Genomic DNA, 19,989 nt, shown 5'->3' on the forward strand with positions numbered 1-19,989 from the left:
TCTCCCCAACACTCAACTCTCTCTCACAGGATTTAGATTTGGTGGAAAGAAGATTTGAGTGGAAAGCAACTTGGGGAAGGCTAGAGATCAAGATTCTTATGGTAGGAATGGAATATCTTGGCCTCAACACATGAGTAGGTGGTTCTCTCTCAGAAATGGTAAGTTGGAAGTGTAGGTTTGTTCTGATGGCTCTCTCCACGAATGAAGAGTGGGTGGAGGGGTATATATAGCATCCACATAAAAGCTAACAGTTACACACAATTTACCAATCTCGATGGGACTGAATTGAGAAACTCGGTCCGACCGATTCAGTAAACCTAGTGACCGTTAGGATTTTCGGTGGGACCGACATGCAACTCGGTGGGACCGATATGGTTAGGGTTAGGGCATAACTTAATCTCGGTGAGACCAATTACACAAACTCGGTGAGACCGATTTTTGTAATAAGCTAACCAGAGAGTTGGTAAGGCAAACTCGGTGGGACCGATTACTCAAACTCGGTGGGAGCAATTTTGGTAATAAGCTAACCAGAGAGTTTGCATTGTAATCTCGGTAGTACCGATTGCTCAAACTCGGTAAGACCAACTCTCTGGTTACTTTTCCTATAGACTCAATGTGATCTTGGATCACTAAAATATAAAATGTCGAGTCTTGTGCTTGAAGCTTGAGCCAATCCTTTGTCCTTAGCATCTTGAAGGAGTTCCACATCCTTTAGTCCATGCCACTCCATTGTTGAACTTATCTAAAATATACTAGGTAAAAGTGTTAGTCCAACAAGAGATATGTTGACATTAATTACCAAAACCACCCAGGGAGCACTTGTGCTTTCAATAGCAATCGTTCCTAAATTAAGGATTACAAACTTGATGTGTACATACATGGCAGTATGCAACATCAAATTGTTCAACTAACCACTTGTACCCATGTCAAATCTTTTATGCTAGATCGTAACTTGAAGATTTTGGTCAACGCCATCATCGTCCCTCTACTAGCAACTTTATTCTGCTTCATTGTTTGCTTTGTATTGATCAGAGCACTCTAGAAAGGTAAGTTTTCGAGATGCTATACTGCTATTAGACACTCCTTGCAATTGGTTGCGTTGATCAAAATCTAACATGCATTCTTGTTTCTATATTCAGAAAAGGCTGGTTTGCAGGACGAGCCTAACATAAATGTCAACGAAGATGAATTAGTTTGGGGGTTAGAAGGAAAGGATTCGGAGTTCATTTTTTTCGACTTCTAGCAAATATCGAATGCTACAAGTAACTTCTCGGATGAAAATAAATTGAGACAAGGGGGCTTTGGCCCTGTATACAAGGTAAAATGGAATGATGTGCAAAAGATAAAGAAATACCATACCATGGTTGCAAAATAACTTATTCATCATTATGTCGGTCTGCAAATAGATGACATTGTAAAAGCTTGCAAAAAACTAGAAGTAGTCAATACATTATAAGGTATTTAGATTGGTCTAGTGAACATAACGTCATTACATTCTTCTTAAAAATATAACTTCCATTTTTTTCATTTTACTAACAAACCCATACGAGATGTAAGGGTCAAATTTACATGTTCGACACATGTCCAAAATGATATTATTTATAGGGAGTTCTATCTTATAATTACGTCGTACATAAGTTTACATTTTATTCAAGTAATGTTGATTATGTTTATGCATGGCTAGCCTTGGGTTACGAGATACATCCAGCTCTAAAAAAACTGAAAAGGGACATGATTAACCATTTTTTGACCTTCAGGGCCAGTTTCTAGATGGGAGGGAGATAGCTATTAAGAGACTTGCTTCAAATTCCGGACAAGGTTTCACAGAGTTCAAAAATGAAGTCCAACTCATAGCCAAGCTCCAGCATACAAATTTGGTTAGGCTCTTGGGAAGTTGCTCTCAACGGCGGGAGAAAATGGTGATATACGAATATTTTCCAAATAAGAGTTTGGACTTCTTTATTTTTGGTACTACTTACATCTCTCTAGGAATGCCATCCTGGGCTATAATTTCTTGACTTTTCTTTTAGATGAGCCACTTCCTAACTGAAGGCATGTCATAATTTTATATGTATGTGTCGGTGTACAAAAGTAGGGGCTCTGCTTTTGACCCCTTTACTTGTGCACGGACAGTCAGAGCCTCCCGCCACGGTCACACACAGACACGGCAGGAAAGGGAAGCCGGAGAGAAGCCGAAGCCACAAGGACAAACGAGGCAACAACAAGGACCAAGGCCACAAAGATCAGATAGGCGTAGCAGGTTCCCCCGGCAAGGACCCTTGTCGGGGAAACCTCAGCAGCGCCGGCAAGGCCCTTGCCGGGGCAGCTCGCCCACGACAACCGAGCGAGCCACCCTTGAGCTCACCACCGCTAAACAAATGCGTTGGAACGAGGCTCGGGAGGCACCTCCATGGTGGCATGCAGATCTTTGTGAAGACATAGAATGCTCAAGATCAAGAGAGGATAGGAAGGCAACCATCCTCACCGAAGAAACCCACAGGATCCTCGGCAAGATCCTTGTCGGGCCACCCGGCAAGGCCACTGCCAGGCCCGCACCAGCCAAGTTCCCACCGCCGTTCGCACGTAGCTGCCAACCCAAATAGCTGGGCAGGCACCTGCGTGGCAGCATGCAATCCTTCATGGAGGCTCCACCACCGCACCACCCCAGCTGCCTGCCAGCCTACGTGGCACCACATGGGTCGCTGGCCAAGGTGCGTGTCGAAGCGAGGGGGGCAGCGACGGACGGGACAGGCCTCGCCCCCATCCCATATAAAGCGAAGGGACACCTAAGCCTCGCATTAAATGCGTCTTGTCCTGTAATGCTAGCGATAACCTCGCAACGCTGTAGCACTTTCCACCTCCTGTGTGCCTCTGTGGCAGCCCCTTTCGCCTATAAAAGGAGGTCCATGGCATACATAGAGGGATTCGGCTCTTTTGAACACCGCAGCACCCAGAGCTAGTTCGAGAGCTCAAGAACACTAATACAACCACCAAAGCAGGATTGTAGGGTTTTACGCATCTTTGCGGCCCGAACCTGGGTAAATCCCTCTATGTCTTCTGCTAGTCCTGCTCTCCTCACGATCCCCGCACCTCACAACCATAGAAGGGATTCTAGTGATCCCATAGGTGTCGTTTCCCACTGACATCTTTGGCGCGCCAGGTAGGGGGCTCGTTATTGTGAGAATCTGGTCTAGTGGTAGGCCTAGCAGTTCATCATCGCCACGGCTCCTGCGAAGAGAGCAGCCAAGAGGGCGGCCCTGCCTGTTGGCGCGAAGGATGCCGAGGCGATGACAATAGAGCTAGGTCATGCTGAACTTTAAGCTTTTATCCTTAAATATAAGGATATTATCCTCGACGGTTCTGCCTATGTATGGAAAACCTGTTCGCGGAGGGGCCCTCCTGCGATTGGCAATGCCCTTGTTCTGTTTCGAGTCCGCTCAATCGTTCGAGCGGCCGCGTCGAGAGCGGCAGTGTAGCCTTTCGCCACCAGTTACGCTCTCGGTTCTGACTCGAGTTAAGCTCGACAGATCGAGTGACTGCGCTGGGGGCGGGAAGGTGCTTTGCCTGGCAGCAAGCACACCCGGCAGACTACTGAAGATCCGTCCTCAAGATGCCACCCTGGGTTTACGCGCCAGCAAGCCTACCTAGTCGACGTGGGGCATGCATACAAAGGAAAATCAAACAGGAAAATAACATGCATAATTTCAGGAGTACTGCGGAGTTATATTACATAAATTGCCGCCGCGGTTCTAACTAAAGATAGCATTGTCTTGGTCATGAACCTGCAGCGGCAATAAGAAACGGGGTGCTTAGTCTCGGCGCTGGCCCTCCAACCTCTTGATTTTGTCGATGCGGCTGAGGATGGGCTGGATACACTCATTGAGCGCTGCGATGTCAGCATCCTCTAGCAAGCTCTTCAGCACCGCTTTGAAGTCGAGGTCAGAATGCAAATGTGCTATCTTGACAAGCACCCTGGTGATGGCCACCTGGCAAAGAATCCGAGACTCTTCGGCAAGGGAGGCCGCCCGGTTGGAGTGGAGCCGCTTCAAGGCGCCAACGACCCTCTCAAAGTATATGGTCAGGCTAGTGTTGGGGTTCAAGTTCACTTCCGAGGCGTACTCCATGCCCGACATCCCCATGATGGCCAGCTGGTCGGCTGCCGAGTTTGCGACGGCGGCAAGGCGCTCGAGCCAGTGTTTCTCATCCGCCTTGTGATCCTTGAGGTTGGCGGTCTCGTTCCTCAGTGTCTCCAGCTCCGTTGTCAGGAGTCCCTCCCAGGTCAAGGCCCCCGACAGCGTCTCCTCGAGCTCTCCCAGCTTCAGCTTGAGATCTTTGACAGAGGCGTTGTTTTCGGAGAGCTCTCCAGACTTGCCAATGATCTCGCCCTGCACCACTATCAGGGCGCTGTTGAGCGTGTCCTTCTCCTAGGACAGCTTCAATGCCAGCTCCTCTAGCTCCTTCACCTTGCCGGCGTAGACCTGAGCTTGGGCATTGAGTGCTTCCTGATGCCTCTTCTCTAGCTCATGGGTCCGCTGCGCGACGAGCCGGTCCACTTCTTCATCCTTGCCGCGGAGCGTGGCGGCAAGCTTCTCCTCGCGCGCGGCAAGGTCCTCCTCCTGGGTCTTCAGGGCGGCCTTGTGCTAGGACCGGACGGCTGTGGCTTCATCGGTCAGCCTCTTCGCCGTCTCCTGGGCCATCCCGATGTAGGCCATCCTCATGGTGAGCTCCAAGTCGCGCCTGGCCAGTTCAGTCCGAGCGGCCTTTAGCTCGTCCTAAGCCTGGCGTCACCAATCTTGCGCCTCGGCGACGCGCCCCTCGAAGTCTGCCTCCACTTCCTCCACCACTGCCATCTTGGACTTGGCCTTGTCCAGGCGAGCACAGTGGAGAGCCTAGAGTTTCCGGAAGATGGCACCCATGGCCCGGAGCAGCCGCTCCTCCTGGGAGCCATCGCTGTCGACGCTCGGCTCGTCGACGACATCAAGCCCGGCAGCGGCAAGCACCTCGCCGTCGAGCAACTCCTCCTTGATGGGGGCCCTGGAGCTTGACGCGCCTGGAAGGTGGACGAAGAAGTCCTCGCTCACCTTCAAATACTTGCCGGAGCCAGAAGTAGCGGAGGAGGAGGGCTGGTCGTCGACCGCCGCCTCCTCGGCAGTGGCCTTGCTGGTCCCTTCGGCGGGCCCCTTGTCGGTCTCCTCGGCATGCCCCTTGCCGGGCCGATCAGTGGGCCCCTTGGCAGCGTCCTCGGCGGCACCCCTGGCGCTCTCCTCGGCAGCAATCTTCTCCGCCTCCGCTGCGGCCTCCACGACGATGTCCTTGATGGTAGTGTCGACGTCCTCTGAGGAGGGGCCTGGACACCAAGAAAGAGACGGAGTGGATCCAAGATCGTAAGCCGGTGAGGACAAGAGGAAAAGAAGAATGCAAACAGAAGGAAAGGGCGAGTAGCCTACCCGTGCCAGGCCGAGAGGTGGAAGCCCTTTCTCCCCCAAGGTCCGGCGCCGAAGCAAAACCACCAGCACCTGCGTTCTCCACCCCCTCCTCTGCGTGCATGGCCTCAGGGCTTGGTGTCCTTGCCGGGGACGCCCCTCGGGGCGGTGTGGTTGACGGTGGTGGCACGATAGGAGAAGCTCTTTGTGGCTCCTCTTGGTGCTTCTCCCCTCCTACATCCATGGCATGGTTAGCACTGAAGCATCGCGCATAACGCACGCTGATGGAGGGCGGGTGATGGACTCACGCTGGGGGCTGGGCCGGGGGCTGCTGTCCGGGCTGCTCGACACCACCAATGGCGTGCTGGAGGTGACTGCCAGGGGCTGGCCACTCGATGAAGTCCTGGCCCTCTTCATCCTCTGGGCCAGCGTCTCCACATCCCTGCAAGGTGAAAGCAAGTAAGCAACACTGTCGGGGGAGTGCAAGGAATGAGGGAGGAAAGCACAAGCTTACTCGTCATTTCCTTCCTCCTCCTCCTCCTCTGTTGCTTTCCTCTTTCTCCCCAGGATGGGCGACCCAGAGTATCTCTCCGGGCTGACGGGCCCGAAGTCGAAGGCAATCCCCGCCCCAACATTTACCGGCGGCGGAAAGGGCGGTGGCGTCCGGGCACGCCTGGACGACGAGGAAGCAGATGCCCTCCTCCCCACTGCTTTGGCCTCAGCCGCCTTCTTCGTCACCGCGGCCCTCGCCTGGCGCGCCGACGTCCCCTGAGCCAGCTGCAGCTGCGCGGCCCGGCCAGGGCCAACCGGCTCGCCGGAGGTAGCCCGCCGCGAAATCCGCCCCCTCCCAGCGGCTGGAGGATCGGGGGCCGCGATCTCCTCCCCTTCGTCCTCCACCGAGGCCCCCTCGACAACGCCCTCAACAAGGGGGGGCGGCACTGGCGGCGCTAGCTTCCCCAGCGGGCAAGGTCCTCCTCCTCCGCTTCCGCCATGGTGCTGTCCACTGTCCCGCCAGCGCTGTCGGCCTCCATGGCAAGCTTTTCCGAATCCTGGTGAGCCTTGCCTCCCGCAACTTGGCGGCGATGTAGTCGAACTCCTCCTGAGAAGTATCCTGGACAAGCCGCGGCTTGGCGGCAATGTACAACTCGTGCAAGGAGCAAGGTGTCGAATAAATCCTACACATTGAGCCCGTCAGGCTCAACCCAGCTCAGGTCAAGGCCATGCGCGTTGAAGAGTGGCATCATGGCGATGATCTCCGACCGGCGAGAGTTGTTGCTGAGCGGGACCACTCCCGCCGGCAGCTTGAAGACAGGATCCTTGTCCACCTTGCCGGCCTTCGCGGCAGCCCTTGCCACCTTGCCGGACCGCTCAACCTTGCCTTATTCATTCACCTCGAGCTGGAAGATCCGCTGGCAGAGGTGGGCGTGCCTCAGCACCGTCAGATTATGGTCGAGGCCGGGGCAAAGCCTCATGATATCAGCAGCATTGACAAAAAGCCAGGCCGGCCTCCCCTTGTCGTGAAGAGGAGCGATCCAGCGGTGGATGAAGTCCGCGCCGATCATCTCAAGGGTGAGCCCGACCTGGGTAAATCGTAGGATTCTGGTGGTGGTGACCGTGAGCTTCTCGTCGTCAACGTCGACATCGCCCCAGTCCTTTCCACGGACCGGCGCCACCCGACGGACTTCACAGAACGCCGGCGGGTTCTCCTCTTCGATGAAGCACCACCGGCCCTGCCACTCTTCCCACCTATCCTTCATGGCGCCGTTCGGGTACGCTCCCTTGGCCCTCGGGATCCAAGTGACGCTGCCGGTGATGGCACCTCCCTTTTGGATCCGAGGGGAGAAGTAGTGGCGGAAGAGCGCCATATTGGGATGGACCCCGACGAAGCCCTCGCAGAGGTGTGCGAAAAGGGCCATGCATGCCATGACATTTCGGGTAAAATCCAGAAAGCGAAAGCCGAAGGTGTGCATGATGTCCTTGAAGAAATCGGAGAAAGGGGGACAAAGCCCGCAAGAGAAGCAGTCAACAAAGAAAGGGTACTGATTTGGGCTAGGCCCGGCGCTGGTAGGGACGACGCGTGTGGCCGGATGCCCCGTCGTTTCTCCCCACGTCTTCACGCCCCACAGAATCTTTTAGTACTCCCAGAGCATGGGCACGTCGACCATCGAGGGAAAGAGGGCGAACTGCGCCCGTCGCGCCACCAGCTCACTCCCCGACGGCTCCGCCGTGCCGGCATCTCTGGCTACCCCCTTTCCTTTGGTGGATTTGGGCGCCATTACGGACGCAGAAGGCGGGGGATGGCAGGAGCGCGTCGACGATGAGCGAGAGCAGGGGCTCGAGGAGGAAGAAAGAGGGGCGATGGTTTTCAAGATTGAGGAAGGCGCAGGGAAGGGGAAAAGTGAGCAGCGCGCCCGCGGTTATTCCTTCTTATGGGGAAAGCGCGGGCCGCCTCCTTTTCCATTAACTGCGATGTGACACATGCGTGCGGTTGCCATCCCACGCATGCCTCCCACGTCATGCACGCTTCCTGACGACGCGCATGCGACGCAGGTCATGGGGGGAAGTGCAGCAGACGGAACAGTGGCCACGGTAAAAATCCGCCCCAACTGCCCGCGCACCATTCTGGGCGTGGCCCAACAACGTGCTGCGTCTATGTGTGGCCTAGGCCCGGGGGCTCCTGTCGGTGTACAAAAGTAAGGGCTATGCTTTTGACACCTTTACTTGTGCACGGACTGTCAGATCCTCTCGCCACGGTCACGCACAGACACGGCAGGAAAGGGAAGCCGGAGAGAAGCCGAAGCCACAAGGACAAACGAAGAAACAACAAGGACCAAGGCTACAAACATCATATAGGCGTAGCAGGTTCCCCCGGCAAGGACCCTTGCCGGGGCAACCTCAGCATCCCCCGGAATGATACATTGGAGACGTCTCACATATCCCCAGAATGATAGCGGCAAATCGGTAAGAGACATCATAGATCGCACCATATCCAATAGAGTACGATTACGATGTTCGGACACACCGTTACGCTGAGGTGTTCCAGGCGGCGTGAGTTGTGAAACGATTCCACATTTCCTTAAGTCCGTACCAAATTCGTGACTTAAATATTCTCTCCACGATCTAATCGTAAGAACTTTATTTTCGGTCACGTTGATTCTCTACCTCATTCTGAAATTCCTTGAACTTTTCAAAGGTCTAAGACTTGTGTTTCATCAAGTAGACATACCCATATCTACTTAAGTCATCAGTGAGTGTGAGAACATAACGATAGCCACCGCGAGCCTCAATGCTCATTGGACCGCACACATCAGTATGTATAATTTCCAATAAGTTGGTTGCTCGCTCCATTGTTCCGGAGAACGGATTCTTGGTCATTTTGCCCATGAGGCATGGTTCGCACGTGTCAAATGATTCGAAATCAAGAGACTCCAAAAGTCCATCTGTATGGAGCTTCTTCATGCGTTTGACACCAATGTGACCAAGGCGGTAGTGCCACAGATATGTGGGACTATCATTATCAATCTTACATATTTTGGTATTCACACTATGAATATGTGTAACATCACATTCAGATTCATTAAGAATAAACCATTGACCAGCGGGGCATGACCATAAAACATATCTCTCGTATAAATAGAACAACCATTATTCTTGGATTTAAATGAGTAGCCATCTCATATTAAATGTGATCCAGATACAATGTTCATGCTCAAAGCTGGCACTAAATAACAATTATTGAGGTTTGAAACTAATCCCGTAGGTAAATGTAGAGGTAGCGTGCCGACGGCGATCACATCGACCTTGGAACCATTCCCGGCGCGCATCGTCATCTTGTCCTTCGCCAGTCTCTGCTTATTCCGCAGCTCGTGTTTTGAGTTACAAATATGAGCAACTGCACCGGTATCAAATACCCACGAGCTACTACGAGTACTGGTAAGGTACACATCAATTACATGTATATCACATATACCTTTAGTGTTGCCGGCCTTCTTGTCCGCTTAGTATTTGGGGCAGTTCCACTTCTAGTGTCCGCTTCCCTTGCAATAAAAGCACTCAGTCTCAGGTTTGGGTCCCTTCTTTGGCTTCTTCCTGGCAACTGGCTTACCGGGCGCGGCAACTCCCTTGCCGTCCTTCTTGAATTTCTTCTGACCCTTGCCTTTCTTGAAACTAGTGGTTTTATTGACCATCAACACTTGATGTTCCTTTTTGATTTCCACCTCCGCTGATTTCAGCATTGAAAATACTTCAGGAATAGTTTTCACCATCCCCCGCATATTGTAGTTCATCACAAAGCTCTTGTAGCTAGGTGGGAGTGACTGAAGGATTATGTCAATGAACACCTCGTCCGGGAGGTTAATGTCCAGCTGGGACAAGCGGTTGTGCAACCCAGACATTTTGAGTATGTGCTCACTGACAGAACTATTTTCCTCCATCTTACAACTGCAGAACTTGTCGGAGACTTCATATCTCTCGACCTGGGCATGAGCTTGGAAAACCATTTTCAGCTCTTCGAACATCTCATATGCTCCGTGTTGCTCAAAACGCTTTTGGAGCCCCGGTTCTAAGATGTAAAGCATGCCGCACTAAACGAGGGAGTAATCATCAGCACGCGACTGCCAAGCGTTCATAACGTCTTTGTTCTCTGGGATGGGTGCTTCACCTAGCGGTGCTTCTAGGACATATGCTTTCTTGGCAGCTATGAGGATGATCCTCAGGTTCCGGACCCAGTCCATATAGTTGCTGCCATCATCTTTCAGCTTGGTTTTCTCTAAGAACGCGTTGAAGTTGAGGTTGACATGAGCGTGGGCCATTTGATCTACAAGAAATTTTTGCAAAGGTTTTTAGACTAAGTTCCTGATAATTAAGTTCATCTAATCAAATTATTTAATGAACTCCCACTCAGATTAGACATCCCTCTAGTCATCTAAGTGATACATGATCCTACTCAACTAGACCGTGTCCGATCATCACGTGAGACGGACTAGTCATCATCGGTGAACATCTCCATGTTGATCGTATCTTCTATACGACTCATGTTCGACCTTTTCGGTCTCTTGTCTCCTGACGCCATGTCTGTACATGCTAGGCTTGTCCAGTCTACCTAAGTGTTTTGCATGTGTAAATCTGTCTTACACCCGTTGTATGTGGACGTTTGAATCTATCACACCCGATCATCACGTGGTGCTTCGAAACAATGGACTTTCACAACAGCGCACAGTTAGGGGGAACACTTTCTTAAAATTATTATGAGGGATCATCTTATTTACTACCGTCGTTCTAAGCAAATAAGATGCAAAAACATGATAAACATCACATGCAATCAAATAGTGACATGATATGGCCAATATCATATTGCTCCTTTAATCTCCATCTTCGGGGCGCCATGATCATCTTCGTCACCGGCATGACACCATGATCTCCATCATCGTGTCTCCATGAAGTTGTTCGCCAACTATTACTTCTACTACTATGGCTAACGGTTTAGCAATAAAGTAAAGTAATTACATGGCGTTTATTCATTGACACGCAGGTCATACAATAATTAAGACAACTCCTATGGCTCCTGCCGATTGTCATACTCATCGACATGCAAGTCGTGATTCCTATTAGAAGAACATGATCAATCTCATACATAACATATATATCATTCATCACAACCTTTTTGGCCATATCACATCACAAGGCATATGCTGCAAAAACAAGTTAGACGTCCTCTAATTGTTGTTGCATGTTTTTACGTGGCTGCAATAGGGTTCTAGCAAGAATGCTTCTTACCTACGTCAAAACCACAACGTGATATGCCAATTTCCATTTACCCTTCATAAGGACCCTTTTCATCGAATCCGATCCGACTAAAGTGGGAGGGACAGACACCCGCTAGCCACCTTACGCAACTAGTGCATGTCAGTCGGTGGAACCTGTCTCACGTAAGCATACGTGTATGGTCGGTCCGGGCCGCTTCATCCCACGATGACGCCGAAACAAGATAAGACTAGTAGTGGCAAGAAAATTGACAACATCTATGCCCACAACAAGATTGTGTTCTACTCGTGCATAAAAACTACGCATAGACCTAGCTCATGATGCCACTGTTGGGGAACATTGCAGAAAATAAAAAAATTCTACGCTTCACCAAGATCAATCTATGGAGTCATCTAGCAACGAGAGAGAGGAGTGCATCTACATACCCTTGTAGATCGCGAGCAGAAGCGTTCAAGAGAACAGGGTTTAGGGAGTCGTACTCGTCGTGATCCAAATCACCGACGATCCTAGTGCCGAACGGACTGCACCTCCGCGTTCAACACACGTACGGTTGGGGAAGACACCTCCTCCTTCTTGATCCAGCAAGGGGGAAGAGGAGGTTGATGGAGATCCAGCAGCACGATGGCGTGGTGGTGGAAGTAGCAGCGATCTCGGCAGGGCTTCGCCAAGCTCAGCGAGAGGGAGAGGTGTTACGGGGGAAGAGGGAGGCGCCAGGGACTAGGGTGCGGCTGCCCTCCCTCCCCCCCCCTCTTTATATAGGGGCCCTGGGGGGCGCCGGCCCCCTAGAAATCCCATCTCAAGGGGGGGCGGCGGCCAAGGGGGGGACTTGCCCCCCAAGCCAAGTGTGGCGACCCCACCCCTAGGGTTTCCAACCCTAGGCGCAGGGGGAGGCCCAAGGGGGGAGCACCAGCCCACCAGGGGCTGGTTCCCTTCCCTCTTCATCCCACGGGGCCCTTCGGGATAGGTGGCCCCACCCGGTGGACCCCCGGGACCTTTCCGGTGGTCCCGGTACAATACCAGTGACCCCCGAAACTTTCCCGGTGGCCGAAACTGGACTTCCTATATACAATTCTTCACCTCCGGACCATTCCGGAACGCCTCGTGACATCCTGGATCTCATTCGGGAATCCGAACAACTTTCGGGTTACCGCATACTAATATCTCTACAACCCTAGCATCACCGAACCTTAAGTGTGTAGACCCTACGGGTTCGGGAATCATGTAGACATGACCGAGACAGCTCTCCGGCCAATAACCAACAACGGGATCAAGATACCCATGTTGGCTCCCACATGTTACACGATGATCTCAGCGAATGAACCACGATGTCGAGGATTCAGGTAATCCCGTATACAAGTCCCTTTGTCAATCGGTACATTACTTGCCCGAGATTCGATCGTCGGTATCCCAATACCTCGTTCAATCTCGTTATCGGCAAGTCACTTTACTCATACCGTAATGCATGATCCCATGACCAAACACTTGGTCACATTGAGCTTATTATGATGATGCATTACCGAGTGGGCCCAGAGATACCTCTCCATCATACGGAGTGACAAATCCTAGTCTCGATCCGTGTCAACCCAACAGATACTTTCGGGGATACCTGTAGTACACCTTTATAGTCACCCAGTTACGTTGTGACGTTTGGTACCCCAAAGCACTCCTACGGCATCCGAGAGTTACACGATCTCATGGTCTAAGGAAATGATACTTGACATTGGAAAAGCTCTAGCAAACGAACTACACGATCTTGTGCTATGCTTAGGATTGGGTCTTGTCCATCACATCATTCTCCTAATGATGTGATCCCGTTATCAATGACATCCAATGTCCATAGTCAGGAAACCATAAGTATCTGTTGATCAACGAGCTAGTCAACTAGAGGCTCACTAGGGACATGTTGTGGTCTATGTATTCACACATGCATTACGATTTCCGGATAACACAATTATAGCATGAACAATAGACAATTATCATGAACAAGGAAATATAATAATAACCATTTTATTATTGCCTCTAGGGCATATTTCCAACAGACATGTCCCCAAAGGTAAAGATGTGCAATGAATTTAAATGATTTCTTTCCCTTAGATTTCTTGCTCCCCCTGAATCTAGCATGGGATACTGGGAGAAGATAGGGAACAGAAAATCAGAGATAATGCAAATGAGCACATATGAACGTGTCTTTTCCCCTCAAGAAGACATGTGGCATCTCTTCTCTTGAACACCAAGCATTTGGGATCCTTGAGAATTACTCTCTTCTTGAGTATTCTTCTCCCCCTGGAGATCTCTCTCTCCCCCTATGGAAGTGATACTCTCTCTTTTCCCTTTGGTAGTGATAAGCTTTGATGTGATCTCTCTCTCCCCCTTTGACATCAATTTCCAAGAAGGGCCTTATGGAATTCGTCGTGAATGGGTTTGATCCTCGAGTCACAGCACAAAGAACTGATAAAAATGTGATGCTTGTAGAGGACAAGATTCATTGAGTGGAGCTGGATCAAAAGTAAAGCAGGAACAAGTGGCAAAATGTTTTTCCTCTATTGAAATCGGTGGCACCGAGTGGTATTATTCGGTTGCACCGAAAGGATTCGGTTGGACCGAAAATAACAAATCGGCCAGACCGAGTTCATCACAGAGAAAACACTTGTCACCTCAGCTCACTAGACAAGTAAGATATCACAAGGATTTGCAAGGAATTAACTGAATGATATGCAATGAATTGGATGCAGGGAATGTAGAACAAAAAGAAAAGAAATCTAGATGATGTTTTTTTTGAAAGGGGAAACAAACATGCACGAGACAAATGCAAGAGCACAGAAACGAACACAAGTAAACTTCATCTAGAGATGGTCGGCGACAAGGTCACCTATGTTAGAGTATATTGAGTTAGGAGTCAAGTGAGATCACTTGATCATAGGTCATACTCATCGTTTAAGCTCAAAATGGGGTTACCATTTATCGTTTAAGCATCTTGATGTACTCACATCTTGTCGAGTTGCTTTGACTCATGTCTTGGAGTAAAGCTTCTCTAAGATGGAATGACATACCTTGGGTGGTGGTGTTGATCATGTAGTTGAACTTGTGTGGGTTGCTCAAGGTTGATGTAGCTCATCAAGACTTGGGAGCACCACTTGGAATTTGAGTTCATCTACCTACATGGGTTAGTTTTTGCAAGGGCGAGCACTTGTGTGTCCAAAATGACAATCATGAAACTCAACATATAATTTGTCAAAGGATATGTTTGAATGGTTCCGTGCTTCCTTGTCTTCATCCACCATTGTGTAGAGATTGCTCAAGATATGAGTAGGTTACAATCTCATGGAATTCGACTCAAGACATAGGATTATCATCGTAAGAGAAATATCAAGGATTAGTCATAAGCTCATGTCTTGCATGTATCCTATGGAGTTTCTACTCCAAGTTTGAAGCATCAATGATGTTCAGTTCTCCTCTCAACTTGCAAAACACTTTCTCATCAACAGGTTTAGTGAAAATATCCGCTAATTGTTTTTCGGTGCGAACATGCTTAAGATTAATGTCACCCTTAGCAACATGATCTCGAATGAAATGATGACAAACTTCAATATGCTTAGTTCAAGAGTGTTGCACGGTATTGTGAGCAATCTTGATAGCACTTTCGTTGTCACAAAGTAATGGAACATTTTGCACATATATCCCATAATCTTTAAGAGTTTGGGTCATCCAAAGTAATTGTGCACAACATGAACCAGCGGCAATGTATTCCGCCTCAGCGGTGGATAAGGATACCAAGTTTTGTTTCTTGGAAGACCAAGACACAAGAGATCTACCAAGAAATTGACAAGTACCCGAAGTGGACTTTCTATCAACCTTATCACCGGCATAGTCTGAGTCGGAGTAGCCAACAAGATCGAATGAGGCCCTCTTAGGATACCAAATGCCAAAATTTGGTGTATGGATTAAGTATCTCACTATCCTTTTCACGGCCTTAAGATGACATTCTTTAGGAGCAGCTTGATATCGTGCACACATGCACACACTTAGCATGATATCGGGACGTGAAGCACATAGATATAACAATGAACCAATCATAGACCGATAAACCTTTTGATCGACCGGTTCACCATCTTTGGTCAAATCAAGATGTCCACTGTTAGGCATGGGTGTAGTCATACCTTTGCATTCTTGCATATTGAAGTTCTTGAATAAGTCCTTGGTGTACTTCGTTTGAGAGACAAAGTTACCCTCCTTAGTTTGCTTGATTTGCAAACCAAGAAAGAATTTGAGTTCACTCATCATTGACATCTCAAACTTCTCTGACATTAGCTTTCCAAACTTCTCACTAAAATGAGGGTTAGTTGATCCAAATATAATATCATCAACATAAATTTGGCATACAAATAATTCTCCATTAACCCTTTTAGTAAAAAGTGATAATCAATTTTTCCAATTTCAAAGCCTTTTTCAATAAGGAACTTGGTCAAGCATTTATACCACGCTCTAGGAGCTTGTTTAAGACCATAAAGGTCTTTGTGAAGTTTGTAAACATGATTTGGTTTCTTAGGATTGACAAAGCCGGGAGGTTGCTTAACATAAACTCCCTCCTCTATTTCACCATTTAGAAAAGCACTTTTAATGTCCATTTGGTATAAGGTGATATCATGGTGATTATCATAGGCAAGTAAGATGCGAATAGACTCAAGTCTAGCAACGGGAGCATAAGAATCACCATAGTCCATACCTTCGACTTGTGTGTAGCCTTGGGCAACGAGACGGGCTTTGTTGCGAACTACTTGTCGATCTTCATATTGCTTGTTGCAAAACACCCATTTGGTACTGATGATGTTGTGGTTGTTGTCGGGCTTCTCAACCAATGTCCACACTTGGTTTCTCTCAAAGTTGTGTAGCTCTTCATGCATAGCAATCCGGATCTTCCAATGCTTCCTCAACCTTCATAGGTTCAATGCTAGAGATGAATGAATAGTGTTCACAAAAGTTAGACAAGCGAGTTTTAGAGAGAGTGATTCTCCCGGTTTGGATATTGTTGTAGATTTGCTCGATGGGATGGTCTTTAGCAATTCTTGCTTGAACTCATGAAAACTTTTGCTTGGGTCATGGTTGAACATCTTCTTCATCTTGTTCTTCTTCTTGGCCTTCTTCATTGTTGGCGTTGTTGTTCTCTTCTCGTGGTGGAGAAGGAGGTTGTTGACGTTCATCTTGATGCACTTTCTCGTTTTCTTCATCTTGGTGTGTCCCACTTGTGGATGCTTCCGTATCAACTCTTGGTTCACCTTGTCGTGAGGTAGAAGCTTCCACTTGGACGGACGAGGTACTCTCCTTCACCTCCGTTGGACGAATCTTGCCAATAGAAAAGTCTTGGATTGCTTCCGAAGGATCTTTGTCTCCTACATCAATTGGCAATTGCTCTACTTGCGAGCCGTTATAGATTCATCAAACTTCACATCTACCGTTTCTTCAACCTTTCGAGTGAAATTGTTGAAGACACGGTATGTGTGAGAGTTTGAGCCATAACCAAGTAGGAAACCTTCTTGAGACTTAGGAGCTAATTTAGAACGAAGATGCTTATCAAGAATGTAGCACTTTGGGTCGAATACTCAAAAGTATCCAACTTGGGGTTTGTTACCGGTGAGGAGCTCGTATGCCGTCTTGTCGAGTAGCTTGTGAAGATACAACCGATTTGTTGCATGACAAGCCATCTCAACCGCTTCCGCCCAAAAGTGCTTTGGCGTCTTGTACTCATCAAGCATCGTTCTCGCCATTTCGATGAGCGTCCGGTTCTTCCTCTCAACAACTCCATTTTGTTGAGGTGTGTAAGTGGCCGAGAACTCGTGTGAAATCCCTTCTTCATCAAGAAAGGTGTCCTCATTTGCATTCTTGAACTCCGTTCCATTGTCGCTGCGAACCTTCTTGATCTTCACTTCAAATTGATTTTGGGCCTTCTTAGCGAAGTTTTTGAAGATCTTTTGGACCTGCGATTTATCATCGAGAAAGAACACCCACGTAAATCTTGAAAAATCATCAACTATAACTAGACCAAAAGAATTTCCACCGAGACTCTTGTAAGCGTTGGGACCAAAAAGATCCATGTGAAGTAGTTCAAGTGGCCTCCTTGTGGTCATGATGTTCTTCACGGGATGCCTTCCTCCAACCTATTTACCTGCTTGACAAGCACTGCAAAGTCTATCCTTATCAAATATGACATCCTTAACTCCAAGGATATGATTTCCTTTAATAAGCTTGTCAAGGTTTCGCATACCAACATTACCTAATCATCTATGCCATAACCAACCTTTAGAAGATTTAGCAATAAAGCATGTTCTAGGTTGAGCCTTTTTAGTGAAATCAACAATGTAAAGATCACCTCTACGTATACCAGTAAAGACCATTTTATGATTATCTCTACGAAACATTTGGCAATCTACTTCAGTGAATAGGACATTGAAACCGAAATCAGCAAGTCTAGATACTGAAAGTAAGTTGTAGCCAAGAGATTCAACGAGCATAACATTTTGAATGGAGTTGTCATGTGATATGGCCACCTTACCGAGGCCAACCACCTTACCCTTTGAGTTGTCACCGAAAGTGACATACTTTCGAGGACCATCATTTTCAGCAAGCTCACGAAAATGTATTTATCTCCGGTCATGTGATCGGTACATCCACTATCAAGAACCCATTCCTTTCCTCCTTCCATATATCCCCGAAGATTTGCCATAAGGACAAAGTGTCTCATTACATCATCAAGATCGAAGTCACTATCCTCATCCTCATCATAGTATCCATGTTCAACATCGTCATGTGGTGGATCAAATCCTAGAGAGGGTGATTCGTTAGAGTGAGTTTGACAATGATCTTGCTTATGAATTTTTATAGGTTCGGAAATGATATCACTAATAATTCCAACGTTTCCTTTGGCACGCATAAGGTTTGTAAGCTCAAATAGGCAATCACCAAACATAGGATCACTAGAATTCATCTTACTCAAGGCAATAGACTTATGGAGAATTTCATATAGATTTTTCAAGGAATAATTTGGAAAGCGTTCCTCAAGAAATTTCCATATAGTGTAGGCACACTCAAGAGTAGGCAAGTTTCTAATCAAGTTTCTAGGCAAGCCTCTAGTGATAATATTAACAGTCCTAAGGTTCCTAATCATGTCAATAGACTCATCAAGGGTAGGATGCATAGGATCAACATGAGGTGCACAAGTACTAGCAATGTACTTGTTCAAATGATATTAATTGAAAATCACAAGCATCTCATTTTTCCACTCATGAAAATACTCTCCATCAAGTATAGGCACTCTATGCCTAAGACTCCCAATAGTAGAATCATCCATCTTCCTCCAATGGTGTTTAAACCAAAGCAATGGAGACCAAAGCTCTGATAACAATTGAAAGGGATCGAGAAGAGGTGTCTAGAGGGGGGTGATTAGACACTAAGTATCAAAAGATGCAGTTTTTAACTTCTTTAAGTTCAAGTGGAGTTTAGGCACAAGTTTAACACTCACAATACATAACAAGTAAGCATGCATAGAGTATATGAGCAGCGGAAAGTAAATCATGCAACTTGCAAGAATGTAAAGGGAAGGGATTGGAGATTTCAAACGCAATTTGGAGACACGGTGATTTTTGAGCCGTGGTTCCGATAGGTGGTGCTATCGTACATCCACGTTGATGGAGACTTCAACCCACGAAAGGTAACGGTTGCGCGAGTCCACGGAGGGCTCCACCAATGAAGGGTCCACGAAGAAGCAACCTTGTCTATCCCACCATGGCCGTCGCCCACGAAGGACTTGCCTCACTAGCGGTAGATCTTCACGAAGTAGGCGATCTCCTTGCCCTTACAAACTCCTTGGTTCAACTCCACAATCTTGTCGGAGGCTCCCAAGTGACACCTAGCCAATCTAGGAGACACCACTCTCCAAGAAGTAACAAATGGTGTGTTGATGATGAACTCCTTGCTCTTGTGCTTCAAATGATAGTCTCCCCAACACTCAACTCTCTCTCACGGGATTTGCATTTGGTGGAAAGAAGATTTGAGTGGAAAGCAACTTGGGGAAGGCTAGAGATCAAGATTCTTATGGTAGGAATGGAATATCTTGGCCTCAACACATGAGTAGGTGGTTCTCTCTCAGAAATGGTAAGTTGGAAGTGTAGGTTTGTTCTAATGGCTCTCTCCATGAATGAAGAGTGGGTGGAGGGGTATATATAGCATGCACATAAAATCTAACAGTTACACACAATTTACCAATTTCGGTGGGACTGAATTGAGAAACTCGATCCGACCGATTCAGTAAACCTAGTGACCGTTAGGATTTTCGGTGGGACCGACATGCAACTCGGCGGGACCGATATGGTTAGGGTTAGGGCATAACTTAATATCGGTGAGACCAATTACACAAACACGGTGAGACCGATTTTGGTAATAAGCTAACCAGAGAGTTGGTCAGGCAAACTCGGTGGGACCGATTACTCAAACTCGGTGGGACCGATTTTGGTAATAAGCTAACCAGAGAGTTTGCATTGTAATCTCGGTAGTACCGATTGCTCAAACTCGGTAAGATTGATTTTGATAATGTACATACACAGAGAGATTACAATCTCATCTCGGTGAGACCGAGATCCCTGTCGGTGAGACCGATTTGCCTAGGGTTTGTGGCAGTGGCTATGACATCTGAATTCGGTGGCGCTGGATAGAAAGAATCGGTGGGGTCGAGTTAGACTTTTGGTTTAGGACATATGTGGATGTGAGAAAGTAGTTGAGGGCTTTGGAGCATATCACTAAGCACTTTGAGCAA

At 48.1% G+C, this 19,989-nt stretch overlaps 1 pseudogene; it reads left to right on the forward strand.

Annotated features, from left to right (window-relative positions):
• Positions 1 to 886: 886 nt before the first annotated feature.
• LOC123080027 (cysteine-rich receptor-like protein kinase 10) overlaps positions 887 to 19,989 on the forward strand; it is a 50,293-nt pseudogene continuing 31,190 nt past the window's right edge.

Source organism: Triticum aestivum, chromosome 1B (genome assembly GCF_018294505.1).
Source record: "Triticum aestivum cultivar Chinese Spring chromosome 1B, IWGSC CS RefSeq v2.1, whole genome shotgun sequence".
In the NCBI taxonomy this organism is placed as follows: Eukaryota; Viridiplantae; Streptophyta; class Magnoliopsida; order Poales; family Poaceae; genus Triticum; species Triticum aestivum.